The 16,844-nt window shown below is 44.7% G+C and overlaps 1 protein-coding gene across 4 annotated transcripts in view; it reads left to right on the top strand.

Moving 5' to 3' along the window:
- Positions 1-16,844, top strand: part of NELL1 (neural EGFL like 1) — an 860,783-nt gene that overhangs the window by 344,012 nt on the left and 499,927 nt on the right. The gene's annotated exons all lie outside the window — the stretch shown is intronic.

The raw sequence follows: 16,844 nt of genomic DNA, 5'->3' as shown, positions 1-16,844 counted from the left end.
TGGTGGAAGGCGGTCAGGTTCAGGGTAGGATAATACCTGCTTTGCACCCGGGTGGTGGCAGCTTGCACTACACCAAAGGATAAAACCAAAAATATTGAGGGACACTGCCCCTTTAAAATAGAAACTATCCCTTTATTTATGTTAAACCGCTAATAATGCAATAGTTTACATGAGTGAAGTCCGTGACTTTCATGGCTGGGTGTTTTTTTTTTTCTCATTCTTCCATGGTGTGACTGCATCACAGAGGGAACATTGAATTGTGTCGGGGAGCGGCGTAATTCTGTATGACGGAGGTTAATTGGCTCGTTACAAGTGTCATGTATCTCACACGGCTCACTTGACTCCAGTCACTTGGATTAATAATTCCTTTGTTCGTTTCTCTTCTGTATATCGTGGTGATGTATACATTCTGTCCATACCGCCATTTATCCCTCTTCCTTCATACTGCCCCTGCCGTGGATGGAGCAGAGCTGGGTTTGCTCTTTTTGGCAGAACTTGTGCAGATATGATATAACGTGTTATCAAACAACTGTCTACCCGGGGTCCAGTCTGTACATTTGCGCTTACACGTCCTTCTTTTGCAATTGACCTGTCAAGTTTGAGTATTTTTTTTTATTATTTAAAGAAACCGTACAAGAACATGGCCCCAGAACTGCTTCTCTGGAAACCATAATTACAATATCTTAATAAAGTTCGAAATAATGCCGCTATATAAATCCCTAATTAAGTGGAAAAGTAATCATGTAAATTAGTGCAGTGCCAAAATAGTATTTTGATACTGCTGTCAAATAATAAAACCATAATTCAGAAAAAAAATTAAAATTAATTCCATCAGGATACAAACTGAATGCCGCATAAAGTGAGAGCAACATTAACACCGCAAAGTGTTTGTTATCAAGCAATGCTGAAATATGACCGCCTTACACTGCTGAAATGTTTCTACACATTGTCCATCTGCGTTTATAGATTACTTCCATACAGTAGACTTGTACTAATATTACTATCTTACAGTGCTCAAATAATACTGCCATACAATGCTCCCATAATACTGCTATATAGTAAACAAATATTACTACCATTCAATGCTCTATTTAGACTGCAATACAGTTCTCAATTAATATTATCATACTGTACTTCAATAATACTGCCATATAGTGCTTCAATAACACTTCTATGTAATGTACTAATACTACACTACAGTGCTCCAATAAGATCATACAATACTGTACTTCAATAATACTGCCATGTAGTGCTTCAATAACAATTCCATGTCGTTTACTAATACTACACTACAGTACTCCAAAAAGATCATACCACTCTTAAATATTACTACCATATAGTAATGAAATATTACGACCATACTATGCTTCAATAATACTGCCAAAGTGTCCCAAAAGTATTGCCATACATTATTACTATCTCAGAATACTTGAGTACTACCATATAGTACCAAAAAAACACTGCAATACAGTGTTCAATAATACTTTCATGTAGTGGACTAATACTACACTATAGTTCTCCAATTATAATAACATACAATTCTTAAATATTACTGCCATAAAGTGCTGAAAAAATACTACCATACTGTGCTTTAATACTACTGCCAAACAGTGTCCCAATAATACTACCAGTGCTACAATATTATCTCACAATGGTTAACTATCCTGCAGTACTCAAATAACAGTGCCATACAGTGCTTAAATAATACTTCAGTACTGTGCTTCAATAATTTCAGTGACCCAATAATATTACCATACAATGCACAAATAACAAATACCACAGTATAGTGCACTAATGATGCTACTATACGGTGCTGAAATAGCATATAGCACTCGACTACTGCCATACCGTGCTTCAAAATTACTGCCATACAATGCTCCAATAATATTACCATACAGTGATTAAAGAATGCTAACATACAGTGCTCCAATAATAATACCAAATAGTGGACCAATTTTACAGTTCAGTGCACTAATAATAGTATCATACGGTACTGAAATGCTTCAATAATGCCATAAAGTACTCCAGTCATACTACTATGCGGTGTACAATATTACACCAATATTACTGTCATTCAGTGTTCAAAAACTATCATACAGTGCTCCCATAATACTGCTATATGATGAACAAATATTATTACCATTCAATGCTCTGATACAAATACTACAGTATAGTGAACCAATAATACTGCCATATAGCACGCAATTGTTGCTACCAATAACACTGCTATAGTACTCAAGTAATACTGCAATATTGTACTAAAATAATGTTGACATACAGTGCAGTGCTACAGTAAAACTATGATAAAATGCTCAAAAAATACTGCCATATGGTGCTCATATCAGTAAGAAAAATAATTTTAAGACGACCTTTGTATATGAACAGTATATGCGCCTTTTGCTGTTTAATAGTTTATTATGCTGTCACTGTTCTGATGATGGGGGTGTGCAACCTTTACCGTTGGGCCTCTGTGTGCAATTGCCCCTGGCACCAAGATGTTCTCCAGCACTGTATGCTCTGTGTGTGCAAACAATGCGAGTCTATAATTCACTGCCCAAATAAGATTGTTAGATACCGCACAATGTGTAATAATACCGCCATACTGTGTAAAAATAAATATATAAATAAAATAAAACCAATGTTTTGTGTTGTGGAGGATCCAGGACAATTCCCTATTTTGCCCCCCTCGCTGTAATCCTGCCTCACACGTACGGTGCTGAGCAGAAGAGCAGATCCCTCCCTCCTACCTGCAGCATCTGCCGCTTCTGTGCCGTCCTGCGCTCCACAGATTACATCTCCCATCCCCGTGTACGGAGAGCTTACAGAGTGCGCTGGTTCTTATTTCTGAATTACACCAGATACAATCTCATGCAATTGAAACCTTTGAAATGGCACCTTGACTGCTGGAAAGGAAACTGTCAGTAAAAGAATTTAGCAGAGCGCCTGCCGCTGAGCGCCCGCCGGTAATTATGTGTGATGGCAAATAAGTAGCGAGAGTTTTGGAGAGATGGAGCGGGGGGGGGAGGGCGACAAATTTTGCATCGGTTACATGGGAGGTATGGTATGAAGAGCTCCATATCGGGGGTGGACATATCATTGAGGTCCAAGGGGTACAGGGGCGCCACTGCCACCTCCAAAGTGGGAGGAATTGTGCATTATGATGGGTTGTTGGACTGGGAAGGGCCCATATACTGTTCTTGCACTAGGGCCCTTCTTTTCTGTGTGTGTCCGCCAGTGCTCCATATTTTATCCAACAGCCATGCACAGATGTAGCAGAGCCGAATGTGTCACCTGATGGTGAAGAGTTCTCCTTACACAGTGGAATAACAAACTCCGCTCTGCTACATCTGGATCTTTACAGCTTAAATGAACCTGATCTAGAACAAGCGCTGCCATCTCACTGTTCCGGCTACATTCCCACGTAGCCTTTCCATCGCGGACCTCACGCAGCGCCGATGCCGCAGCAATATCCGCAGCAGCATATTCTCACCAATTGACACTGCAGAGATTTTTTCTTTTGCAGCTCGTGCATTAGATTTCTAAAAACCTCATGCACTTTGCCAACAGTGTAAAATGCAACAGATCTTCTGCAAGTGAATCTGCGGTGCAAAATCTGCTACTTTTTTGCTCTTCGGAAACTTTAACTTAATAGCTACTAAATCTTTACAAATCTTTCGTTATTGGCAACGCAGCGAGCACTTTCTTTGTATTTTCATGACCTTCAGCTTGATCTCGCGCCCTCGAGACATAAAGGACGAACACTCAGTAGGAAGATCGATCTTGTGCAGCCTAGATAGGTCCACCAAGATCTTCTCCGCCGTTGCTGGTCTCCCTCTTCACCTTGTTCCTTCCATTCTTCCGACCATGATGTCCTTCGCCACTGATTGCTCTCTCTGTATGATGTGTCCAAAGTAGGAAAGTCATATCTCGATGATCCTTGCTTCCATTGACATTTCTGACTTGATCGATCTTGTGCAAGCCTAGATAGGTCCACCAGGGTCTTCTCCGCCGTTGCTGGTCTTCCTCGTCACTTTGCTTCTTCCATTCTTCCACCCGTGATATCCTTCTCCGGTGATTGCTCTCTCTGTATGATGTGTCCAAAGTAGGAAAGTCGTAGTTGGTCATCCTTGCTTCCAGTGACATGTCCGGTTTGATTTGTTCCAAAATTGATTTGTTTGTTCTTCCTCCCATCCGTGGTCTTGATAACACCCTTTCCCAGCACCACATTAACCATACGATCTCTAGTCCATGCATGGAGCATGAATTGCATGTGGCACCTTTCTCTCAATTATCACATACAAGTTGTCTTTTAAGAAAAAACTTTTCCTAAATTTGGCTTTTTGGATGTTAAATCATGGGTTATTTTTCCTTTTTTTTAACCAAAGGTCAACACTTCCCTTTCTCCCCACACTCAATAAGTTTCATAACCCGTTACTTTGTTTGCCCCTGGACAGGGCACTTCTCCTCCTCAGATCTGAGATAGTTCTGGCCCATCAGTCATGATCGAAAAGGCCAGATTGCTCAATCATCATTATGACTTTTACCTTCTCCTTCCAACAGTGGATGTAAAGGAGTAAATTCTCACCTGTCCCAGAGAAGTCATTATTTCGGGAGACAGAAGAGGGGCCCCTGTACGAGAACATTATATTGGCCCTTTACAGTCCAAAACCTCATCATAATGCACAGTTCCTCCTGCCTTGGAAGTTTTGTCCGCCCCTTACCTCTTGGTCCTCTTTGCAGCTGCACAGGTTGCACCAATGGTGTGTCCCCCTCTTTATCCCTGAATTTGGTTTTCGGGGTCTTGTGCCCTCTATGTACCCTTCTGTTCCTGATCCGATGTGAATTTATGATTTAAAAATGACTTAGCAGTAAAAATGGCAAAACTATTGTTGTGCAGAAATTAAGATCCACGGTGTAATGTGACTGCGCCGAAGATGAATGTGGCCGATCGTGCCCCGGTACTTTCATATTTCATGACTGTAATCCGGGCATGCTTGTTAAATGGTGAGACGATGGATATCAGCCTCGCGTTTCTCATCTCCGGCTCGGCGGGCTTGATGACTGAAGTCAGGAGAGGACTTGTGCCGTGGAGCGGTCCATCCATCAGTCCCAAATAATGAGCGTTTGATTAAAAAAAATATCTGGGTGAAATATTGGGGAGTTCAGGCTCAGCAGATGTTGTCCTTGGTGGGATCTGAACCCAGGACCCCAGTGATGAAAGGCAACATTAATAATTGGGTTTCCTTAAAAAATGTTGCACCGTTTCCCTTCAGTAGCCTCTGTGTTGCATTGTATATTGCTGGCTGCACAATGAGTCAACAGAGAATCCTTCAGTGAGTTTGTTCTTATGAGTCCAACCGGAGAGTTTGTAACTCTTTTCTCTGTCTTTTTCTGAGCTCCTCTGAGCTGATGCGTGGCCATAGACCACATCAAAGTTGAATGTGCAGCTGGGGGGGGGGAAGCGGTTGGAAAAGCAAAAGAGCGCAACGCTTTTAATGAAACTGGATTGCAAATATGATTTGTAGCCACAAATACATGCATTTAAGTAAAAAAAATAAATAAAAAGTCATCTGATTGGAAATGTATCTATAGGTGGAATTCGTATTATTACGGACTGTTCTCCATCACATACAGAACATTTAAAACCGTTTGCTCAAGTTTAAAAAAAGCAGAAACATTTTCACATACCCCTGTGGGGAATTGAATATCTCTGAATGGACATTGTGTAATACCTCATTTCACCTGTGGTGGCGCTGCAGGGAAAATTAACACTTGCTTGCCAGGTTTCTTCCAAAAATTGCATCTGATCATGAAGGGAAGGGGTTAAATAAGAAATTCAGCTCTATGTAAAGCTAATGCAGAGGAAATCGGAGGTGTCGCCCATTGCAGAGAATAAGAACGGGGATCTTACGGGTTGCTATAGTAACCTCTCCAATTTCCACAAAAGCCTCATTCAGTATACATGGTCTTAAAGGGGTTGTCCAAACTAAGGGCGGTATAAGAAATAGTAATAAAAAACATATACTCGTCTCCCATATCAGCGTCTCCCTCCAGTCTCCTGGCAACAACTTTCTAGAGTGGATCATGTGACCGCTGCAGCCAGTCAGTCGCTGCTGATTAACTGCAGCCTTCAGTTTTCATCCAAACAGGAAGATGCATGCAATGTGTAAAGGGGTCCTGTCACTCACTAAAAGCATTCATTTTTTTTTACCTGGTGTAATTGCTGCTGTTCTCCTGAATCCGGCATTGTTTTTCTTTTGTTCCTGCTCCTCCCCATTCCTGAGCTATGGCCTCCTGTTTCTTGTGTATAAATCTATTCTTGTTAACCAATTGGGTGCGGTCTTAAAGAAAAGAGCCGAGAGCCACTCCCCCTTGACTAACAAGACAATATTTACATACAGGGAAGAGAGGGCCGTATCTCAGGAACAGAGAGGAGCAGGATTCAGGAAAGCGGCGGCATTTACACCTGGTAAATGGATACATGTTTATGGCAGGTGATACGTTCTTCTCTTTAATCTGCTGAAAACAGAAGAGAGTTATGAATATTAAAACATAATACACAAAAGAGGTCAAATGTAGCACAGCGGCGTCTCACAGCCAATGTGGAAACTAGTACAGCAGGAAAAACTATTACATCTATAATAATAAATGCCCTATGCAGTTTCCGGTTGTAACAACTTCCGTCCAGTTGTAACCGGTGACGTCACCGCACACCTCTTTCCATGTTAACCCTCAACACACCACTCCTCCTCAACACACACACTCCTCTCACCTTTCACCATCTCCACTCACGTCCACTCACTCTTTCACTCCACATACGACCCTTTCTCTCACTCCGTCTCTCATACTCACGCCGTCATCGCCGCTGATCCACGATCCCCGACATCTTCTTCCGCCGGCGCCATCCTGGATCCAGACGTCCTCCACGCCGGCGACATGTTCTTGCGGCGACGCCATTTTGGATCGGCGAAATCCCGCGATACTCAAGATGGCGTCACCGCAAGAACATGTCGCCGGCGTGGAGGACATCGGGATCCAAAATGGCGTCGGCGAAATCTCGCGAGATTTCGCCGACGCCATTTTGGATCTCGACGGCATCCACGCCGGCGACATGTTCCTGCGGCGACGCTATTTTGGATCGGCGAAATCCTGCGATGCTCAAGATGGCGTCGCCGCAAGAACATGTCGCCGGCGAGGACGACGTCGGGATCCAAAATGGCGTCGGCGAAAACTCGCGAGATTTCGCCGACGCCATTTTGGATCCCGACGTCGTCCACGCCGGCGACATGTTCTTCTGGCGGCGCCATCTTGACTATCGCGGGATTTCATGATACTCAAGATGGCGTCGCCGCAAGAACATGTCGCCGGCGTGGACAACGTCTGGATCCAGGATGGCGCCGGCGGAAGAAGATGTCGGGGATCGTGGAGCAGCGGCGATGACGGCGTGAGTATGAGAGACGGAGTGAGAGAAGGGGTCGTATGTGGAGTGAAAGAGTGAGTGGAGATGGTGAAAGGTGAGAGGAGTGTGTGTGTTGAGGGTTAACATGGCAAGAGGTGTGATGCTATCACATCCTCCCGATGCGATGGCATCGGGCCATAATCTAGTTCATTATAATGTCACCTAACGGGAATGTGCCAGCACATTATGATTCTCCCACAGCACCACCACTGGAGAAATAAGGTATAACAATGTAACAAATGACTTACGGTAATTCCCAGTTTGACAGATATAGGAAATATCAATAATATCCTTAAAATACAAGTGCTTCTCATAAAATTAGAATATCATCAAAAAGTTAATTTATTCCAGTTCTTCAATACAAAAAGTGAAATTCATATATTATGTAGAGTCATTACACACAGAGTACTGTATTTCACGTGTTTATTTCTGTTAATGTTGATGATTATGGCTTACAGCCAATGAAAACCCAAAAGTCATTATCTCAGTAAATTAGAATAATTAACAAAAAACAACTGCAAAGGCTTCCTAAGTGTTTATAAAGGCTTCCTAAGTGTTTATAAAGGTCCTTTAGTCTGTTTCAGCAGCTCCACAATCATGGGGAAGACTGCTGACTTGACAGATGTCTAGAAGCCAGTCATTGACACACTCCACAAAAGGTCATTGCTAAAGAAGCCGGCTGTTTACACAGTGCTGCATCCAAGAATATTAATGGAAAGTTGAGTGGAAGGAAAAAGTGTGGTAGAAAAAGGTGCACAAGCAACCGGGATAACCACAGCCTTGGAAGGATTGTTAAGAAAAGGCCATTCAAAAATTTGGGGGAGATTCACATGGAGTGGACTGCTGCTGGAGTCATTGCTTCAAGAGCCACCAAACACAGACGTATCAGGACATGGGCTACAAGTGTCACATTCCTTGTGTCAGCCACTCATGACCAATAGACAACGTCAGAAGCATCTTACCTGGGCCAAGGAGGAAAAGAACTGGACAATTGCTCAGTGGTCCAAGGTGTTGTTTTCAGATGAAAATAAATTTTGCATTTCATTTGGAAATCAAGGTCCCAGAATCTGGAGGAAGAGTGGAGAGGCCACAATCCAAGCTGCTGGAGGTCTTCACAATCAGTGATGGTTTGGGGAGCCATGTCATCTGCTGGTGTAGGTCCACTGTGTTTTATCAAGACCAAAGTCAGCGCAGCCATCTACCAGGACATTTTAGAGCACTTCATGCTTCTCTCTGCCGACAAGCTTTTTGGAGATGGAAATGTCATTCTCCAGCAGGACTTGGCCCCTGTCCACACTGCCAAAAGTACCAATACCTGGTGTACACACAACAGTATCACTGTGCTTGATTGGCAGCAAACTCGCCTGACCTTAACCCCATAGAGAATCTATGGAGTATTGTCAAGAGGAAGATGAGACACCAGACCCAACAATGCAGATGAGCTGAAGGCTGCTATCAAAGCAACCTGGGCTTCCATATCCCCTCAGCAGTGCCACAGGCTGATCGCCTCCATGCCACGCTGCATTGATGCAGTAATTGATGCAAAAGGAGCCCCGACCAAGTATTGACGGCATTTACTGAGCATATATTTCAGTAGGCCAACAATTTGGTTTTTAACCCCTTACTGCCATTAGACAGTATAGTAGTCCAATGGCAGAACCCTCGCTTTGATGTGGGCTCCAGCAGTGAGCCTGCATCAAAGCCCGGACACCGACGCCTATTAACTAGTTAAATGCCGCTGCCAAACTCTTCAGAATTGAGAGTCCTCAGTGGTTGATACCTTTTGACAGCGGCATTTAACAAGCACAATACATGCGCCGCTGACCCCCGTCATGTGATCAGGGGTCATCAGTTCGTCGGCATAACAACCAGAGGTTTCTTTGAGACCTCTATGGTTGTTGATGCAGGATTGCTATGAGCGCCACCCTGTGGTCGGCTCTAATAGCAATGCAGTAATTCTGCTACATAGAGGCGATCTGAACATCACCTCTATGTAGCAGAGGTAATCGTGCTATGGCAGCTTCTAGCCTCCTGTGGAGGCTATTGAAGCATGCCAAAAGTAAAAAAAAAAAATTGTTTTAAAAATATAAAAAAATAAAACTTTAAATCATCCCCTTTCGCCCCATTAAAAATAAAACAATAAAAAAAAAATCACACATACACATTTTTGGTATCGCCGCGTTCAGAATTGCCCGATTTATGAATAAAAAAAGGAATAACCTGCTCGCTAAATGGCGTAATAGCTAATACTCCACATTTTTTAATGTGTTTTTTGCACTTTTTATTCAGGGTGCAGTTGGGCCCATTTGGTCTTGTAAACTGCGGAGTCTGTTCACATGGCATGCATTTTGATGGCGCTGGGCAGCCCGCCTGAGCTAATAGAAGGGCGTCACTACTAGGCTGGCCTGGATACTGTGCATGGACATAGTGTGAACAGCGCCGCATACAAGTTTTTTATTGTGCATTAACATACCAGGCAACCACCCCCTCCATGTATTGCTAGGCTGTGAGCGGTTGTCTCATCGGTATTCTTGCACCTGTGTTGCCATCTTAATTATATGGGTCCACTGCATCCTGATAGTGCATTTGTCTGGAGGCCTGGACAGGTAAACCTTTTTGCTCTTTTGCTGCATTTAGTGAACCTAGTAAAAAAGCCAAACAAAAAACAAGTGTGGGATTGCACTTTTTTTGCAGTTTCACGGCACTTTGAATTTTGTTCCCGTTTTTGAGTACACGACATGCTAAAACCAATGATGTCGATCAAACGTACCACTCGTCCCACAAAAAATAAGCCCTCATACGGCCATATTGACGGAAAAATAAAAAGGGAAGGAGGAAACCGAAAAACGAAAATGCAAAACTGAAAAAAGCTCTGAAGGGGTTAAAATCAATTTTCACACTGGTGTTTAAAGTATTCTAATTTACTGAGATAATGACTTTTGGGTTTTCATTGGCTGTAAGCCATAATCAACATTAACAGGAATAAACATGTGAAATAGATCACTCTGTATGTAATGACTCTATATAATATGAGTTTCACTTTTTGTGCTGAAGAACTGAAATAAATTAAGTTTTTGATGATATTCTAATTTTGTGAGAAGCACTTGTATATACAGTACAGAACAAACGTTTGGACACACACACCTTCTCATTCAAAGAGTTTTCTTTTTTTTCATGACTATGAAAATTGTAGATTCACTCTGAAGGCATCAAAACTATGAATTAACACATGTGGAACTATATAATTAACAAAAAAGTGTGAAACAACTGAAAATATGTCTTATATTCTACGTTCTTCAAAGTAGCCACCTTTTGCTTTGATTACTGCTTTGCACACTCTTGGCATTCTCTTGATGAGCTTCAAGAGGTAGTCACCGGAAATGGTCTTCCAACAGTCTTGAAGGAGTTCTCAGAGATGCTTAGCAATTGTTGACCCTTTTGCCTTCACTCTGCGATCCAGCTCACCCCAAACCATCTCGATTGGGTTCAGATCTGGCATAGCACCCCATCACTCTCCTTCTTGCTGAAATAGCCCTTACACAGCCTGGAGGTGAGTTTGGGGTCATTGTCCTGTTGAAAAATAAATGATGGTCCAACTAAACGCAAACCGGATGGAATAGCATGCCGCTGCAAGATGCTGTGGTAGCCATGCTGGTTCTGTATGCCTTCAAATTTGAATAAATTCCCAACAGTGTCACAAGCAAAGCACCCCCACACCATCACACCTCCTCCTCCATTCTTCACGGTGGGAACCAGGCATGTAGAGTCCATCCGTTCACCTTTTCAGCGTTGCACAAAGACACAGTCGTTGGAGCCAAAGATCTCAAATTTGGACTCATCAGAACAAAGCACAGATTTCCACTGGTCTAATGTCCATTCCTTGTGTTCTTTAGCCCAAACAAGGCTCTTCTGCTTCTTGCCGGTCCTTAGCAGTGGTTTCCTAGCAGCTATTTTACCATGAAGGCGTGCTGCACAAAGTCTCCTCTTAACAGTTGTTGTAGAGATTTGTCTGCTGCTAGAACTCTGTGTGGCATTGACCTGGTCTCTAATCTGAGCTGCTGTTAACCTGCGATTTCTGAGGCTGGTAACTCGGATGAACTTATCCTCCGCAGCAGAGGTGACTCTTGGTCTTCCTTTCCTGGGGCGGTCCTCATGTGAGCCAGTTTCTTTGTAGCGCTTGTTCGTTTTTGCCACTGCACTTGGGGACACTTTCAAAGTTTTCCCAATTTTTCGGACTGACCGACCTTCATTTCTTAAAGGAATGATGGCCACTCGTTTTTCTTTACTTAGCTGCTTTTTTCTTGCCATAATACAAATTCTAACAGTCTATTCAGTAGGACTATCAGCTGTGTATCCACCAGACTTCTGCACAACACAACTGATGGTCCCAACCCCATTTATAAGGCAAGAAATCCCACTTATTAAACCTGACAGGGCAGACCTGTGAAGTGAAAACCATTTCTGGTGACTACCTCTTGAAGCTCATCAAGTGAAAGCCAAGAGTTTGCAAAGCAGTAATCAAAGCAAAAGGTGGCTACTTTGAAGAACCTGGAATATAAGACATATTTTCAGTTGTTTCACACTTTTTTGTTAATTAGATAATTCCACATGTGTTAATTCATAGTATTGATGCCTTCAGAGTGAATCTACAATTTTTATAGTCATGAAAACAAAGAAAACTCTTTGGAAGTGTGTCCAAAGTTTTGGTCTGTACTGTATATACAGTATGTAGTTTTATTGTGAGTACACTTCAGCCAGGGGTGGATTAAGGGTAGCCAGGGCCCCGGGCTGTTCAGACTCTGTGGGCCCCCCTTCGGGCAGGAAGGGGTTAAATACTGAGGTACAAAAACTCTGCAAATACGCAACGTGTGCACGAGGCCTCACAAATACTGAGGTAAAAAACACCAAATGCTCAGCGTGTCCATGAGGCCTTACAAATACTGAGTGAAAAACTCACCAAATACTCAGCGTGTGCACAAGGCCTTATAAATACTGAGGTAAAAACTCACCAAATACTCAGCGTGTGCACAAGGCCTTACAAATACTGGAAGGCTTCCACCCAACATCTATTCCTTACTCACCTGTACCTAACATCGAAACCAGCTAATAGTCTGCAATCACCTGCTGACCTGGACCCATGACCTGTCAGACAAGTTACTTCACATGAGTCACACAGAGGCTTCTGCTTCATGAGCTTCCCCAGATAGAAGAAGCAGCCTCCGATGTGCAGCCTGTGGCCGGATACACAGGAAGAGATGCTCCTTGTCACAGGCTGTGCCCAACATGTCAGCAGAGGGGTTATCTCCATAGACAAGTCGCCGTCTCCTTACACACTGGACACGACGCTGCATCTGGCGACGAACAAGCGCACATTGCGCAATGTTAGTCATGTCCCAGATGTTCAGCATGTGGAGGACCAAGGGGGGACCAAAAAAGACCCCAGGATTAGAACAGGAGTATGGGAAAGTGGACGGCGGTCGGAGGTGCAGGGTTTATATAGGGGTCGGAGTAAGTAAATATATATATGCGGGCAGCGCACACATGCACAATCCTCAGGTTGTATAACTTTCAACTGGTCAAAACATTTCTCTCAGTAGGCCAAGAAAGAAATGTGGCAGGAATAAAGTACACCTCATAGTAACTTATGTGTGAGGCAGAGGTGACAAGACCCGCCATCTCGTGCCCACCTTACTAGAGGTGCCCACTGCCCACATATAACAAAGTTGATTGAAACAGATGAATTCCACTATGATGATTGGTTACCGCCCGCCCGACCACACCCATGTCCATGCCCCAACCACACCCATTTAGCACTGCTGATCACACTGACTGGTACTGAGGGCACAGTGGCTGGTACTGTGGGCACACTGACTGGTACTGAGGAAAAGAAAGAAAGAACAGAGAAAGAAAGGAGAGAGAAAGAAAGAACAGTGAGAATGAAAGAAGAAAGAAAGAGAGAAACAGAGAGAGAAAGGAAGAAAGAACAGAGAGAAAGACGGGACAGAAAGAAAGAACAGAGAGAAAAAAAGAAAGAGGAGAAAGAAAGAACAGAGAGGGAGAGAAAAAAAAGGGGAAAGAAAGAACAGAGAGAAAGAAAGAGGGGAAAGAAAGAACAGAGAGGGAGAGAGAAAGAGAGGAAAGAAGGAACAAAGAGTAGGAAAGAAAGAGAAAGAAAGAGGTGAAAGAACAAAGAGAAAAAAAGAAAGAAAGTGGAAAGAAAGAACAGAGAGGGAGAGAGAAAGAAAGAGGGGAAAGAAAGAACAGAAAGTGAATGAAAGAAAGAACAGAGAGAAAGAAAGAAAGAAAGACAAGGAAAGAGGGGAAAGAAAGATTCACATTGGGCTCACATTGTAGTGCCCACCTGAGCTTCCTGGGGCAGGACTTATCATGATCCACTCACATGGCCGACATCCCTGAGTCCAAGGCGATCCCGCTGTCGGAGGAGGACATGGTGATGATCTGAAGCATCCCCTAAAGTGCCTCCATGGTTCAGTCACAATCTCCTCCAGTCAGCTTGCAGCACGTCACTTCCGATGGAATGTCATGTGCGAGTTTTCAAGTGCTCCTCGAGGCTCCGACGTATACTCCTTTGTCCGCGGGGAAAGTAAGCTCCCGGTCGGGGCAGTGGGGCAGACTCTCAAAATCAGGGACGTTTGGGAGGTGTGAATGCTCCCCATCATACACCTTGCACACGCATGGCTCTGCACACCTCATACATACACGGTTCCGCTTTGTATGCCTCATACACACGGCTTTGCTCCGTACACCTCGCACACACGGCTCCACTCAGTACACACATGGCTCCACTCCGTAAACGTTGTACACATGCGGCTCTGCTCCGTACACCTTATACACACGTGGCCATGCCCTGTACACCTTGTACACACATGGCTCTTCTCCGTAAACCTTGTAGACATGCGGCTTTGCTCCATACACCTCGTACATACGTGGCTCCGCTCCGTAAACACACGGCTGAGCTCTGTACACTTTGTACACACAGGGCTCCATTCCGTACACCTCATACACACGCGGCTCCGCTCCGTACACCTCGTACACACACGCGGCTTCGCTCCGTACACACAGGCGGCTTCGCTCAGCACACCTCGTACACACACGCGGCTTCGCTCCATACACACATGCGACTTCACTTCCGTACACCTCGTACACACACGCAGCTTTGCTCTGTACACCTCGTACACACACACGGCTCTGCTCCGTACACGCATGACTCCACTCCGTACACCTCGCACGCGCGTAGCTCCGCTCCGTACACCTCGCACGCGCGCAGCTCTGCTCCGTACACCTCGCACATTCGCAGCTCTGCTCCGTACACGTCGAACACTCGCAGCTCCGCTCCGTACACCTCGCACATTCGTGGCTCCGCTCCATACACCTCGCACATGCGCAGCTCCGCTCCGTGCACATGCGCAGCTCTGTACACCTCGCACACGCGCGGCTCTGCTCTGTACACCTCGCACACGCGCGGCTCTGCTCTGTACACCTCGCACACGCGCGGCTCTGCTCTGTACACCTCGCACACGCGCGGCTCTGCTCTGTACACCTCGCACACGCGCGGCTCTGCTCTGTACACCTCGCACACGCGGCTCTGCTCTGTACACCTCGCACACGCGCGGCTCTGCTCTTTACACCTCGCACACGCGCGGCTCTGCTCTGTACACCTCGCACACGCGCGGCTCTGCTCTGTACACCTCGCACACACACGCAGCTACTTCCACCCTGTAAACCCCTACTGACCCCACACATAATTCCCTCATCCAGCACCATGACAACCAGCACAGCATAGTCCCGCATACAATACATTGAGGGCTGTGTGCACAGGACCTGTGATGAGGTCACAGGAGGGGAGGAGTCAGGTGTCACATGATCAGGGGCCTCTGACTGAAGCCCCTGATCATGTAACCCCTGACTCCTCCCCTCCTGTGATCTCATCACAGGTCCTGTGTGCAAAGAGCAGGGATTTATCAGTGAGGGGCTGGTGCTGCGGTGGCCGGTGGGTCTGGGAGGGAGGAAGGGGTTGGTACATGGGGGGGGTATGGCGTTATGGTGGCGGATTATAATGGGGCAATTTTCCTTGGGTTGGTGGGCCCCCCACACCACTGGGCCCTGGGCTACCGCCCAGATTGACCTCATTATAATCCACCACTGACTTCAACTGTAAGAAACAGAATCTAAAAATAAAATCCAGAAAATCACATTGTAGGATTTTTACATAATTAATTTGCATTTTATTGCATAAAATACGTATTTGATACAAACCTCTCATTCCTTTAAACTTCACAAACACTTGCTACTTTGTGTTGCGAAATCACTAACAATCCCAATAAAGTACATGTAAAGAAGCACTCCCATCAAAGTTTTTATCCTCTTAAAGGGAACCTGTCAGCAGGTTTTATCCAGTTTACGTAACGGTCAGCACCTGTATGCCGACATATACAACATTTTAGAATGCGCTTTCCGTAAAAGTAAAAATAGCTTTTATTGTAATCGCCTATGGGGAGTATATATATGTGTGTGTGTGTGTGTGTGTGTGTATATATATATATATATATATGTATATATATATATATTTGAATGTGTGTGTGTGTGTCACCATCCAATCACGAAGCATCTTTCATTTCACTGGAGCTGTTTAAAAGAAGCTGAGCTGTGATTGGTTGCTATAAGCAACAGTTTTCTCACTCCACGACAACACCTCAGCATCCAGTGACCGGGTGGGAGAAATCTAGCATCCCCGGAAACATAAGCTCCGAGCCATTTTCTGTCCCCCAGAAAGGAGCAGCGAGCATATGACAGAAATGAATCACCCCCTCCTTGCCCATATCCACATCACACATCCTCCATCCATAGGCACATCTTTCCTCTTAAAGGGTTCATTATTATGGAAGTCAGGGCAAATCCATCCAGCACTTTGGTTTTGACCCCAGGGTCTCTTAAAGGGATCCCTGGTATGGAAGTTACGACCGTTCCACTCAGCGCTCTGATTCTGACCCCAGGCTCTCTTAAAGGGATCATTGGTATGGAAGTCAGGGCAATTCCACTCAGCGCTCTGGTTCTGACCCCCAAGGCCCTTTTAAAGGGATCCTCAGTGTGGAAATGAGGGCAAATCCACTCTGCGCTTTGGTACTGACCCCAGGCCTCTCTTAAATGGATCTCCGGTATGGAAGTTAGGGTAAATTCCTCAGCGCTCTGATTATCACCCCAGGCTTCTATTAAAGGAATCATTGGTATGAAAGTCAGGGCAAATCCACTCAGCACACTGGTTCTGATGCCAGGCCTCTCTTAAAAGGATCCCCTGTATGGATAGTTAGGACCGTTCCACTCAGCGCTCTAGTTCTGACCCCAGGCTGACGGGATGATGTGGGAT

Source organism: Dendrobates tinctorius, unplaced genomic scaffold (genome assembly GCF_039654945.1).
Source record: "Dendrobates tinctorius isolate UK_male_01 unplaced genomic scaffold, ASM3965494v1 ptg000059l, whole genome shotgun sequence".
Classification (NCBI taxonomy): domain Eukaryota; kingdom Metazoa; phylum Chordata; class Amphibia; order Anura; family Dendrobatidae; genus Dendrobates; species Dendrobates tinctorius.
Note: the sequence above shows the minus strand (reverse complement) of the source record. Positions and strands in the feature narration are given on the sequence as shown.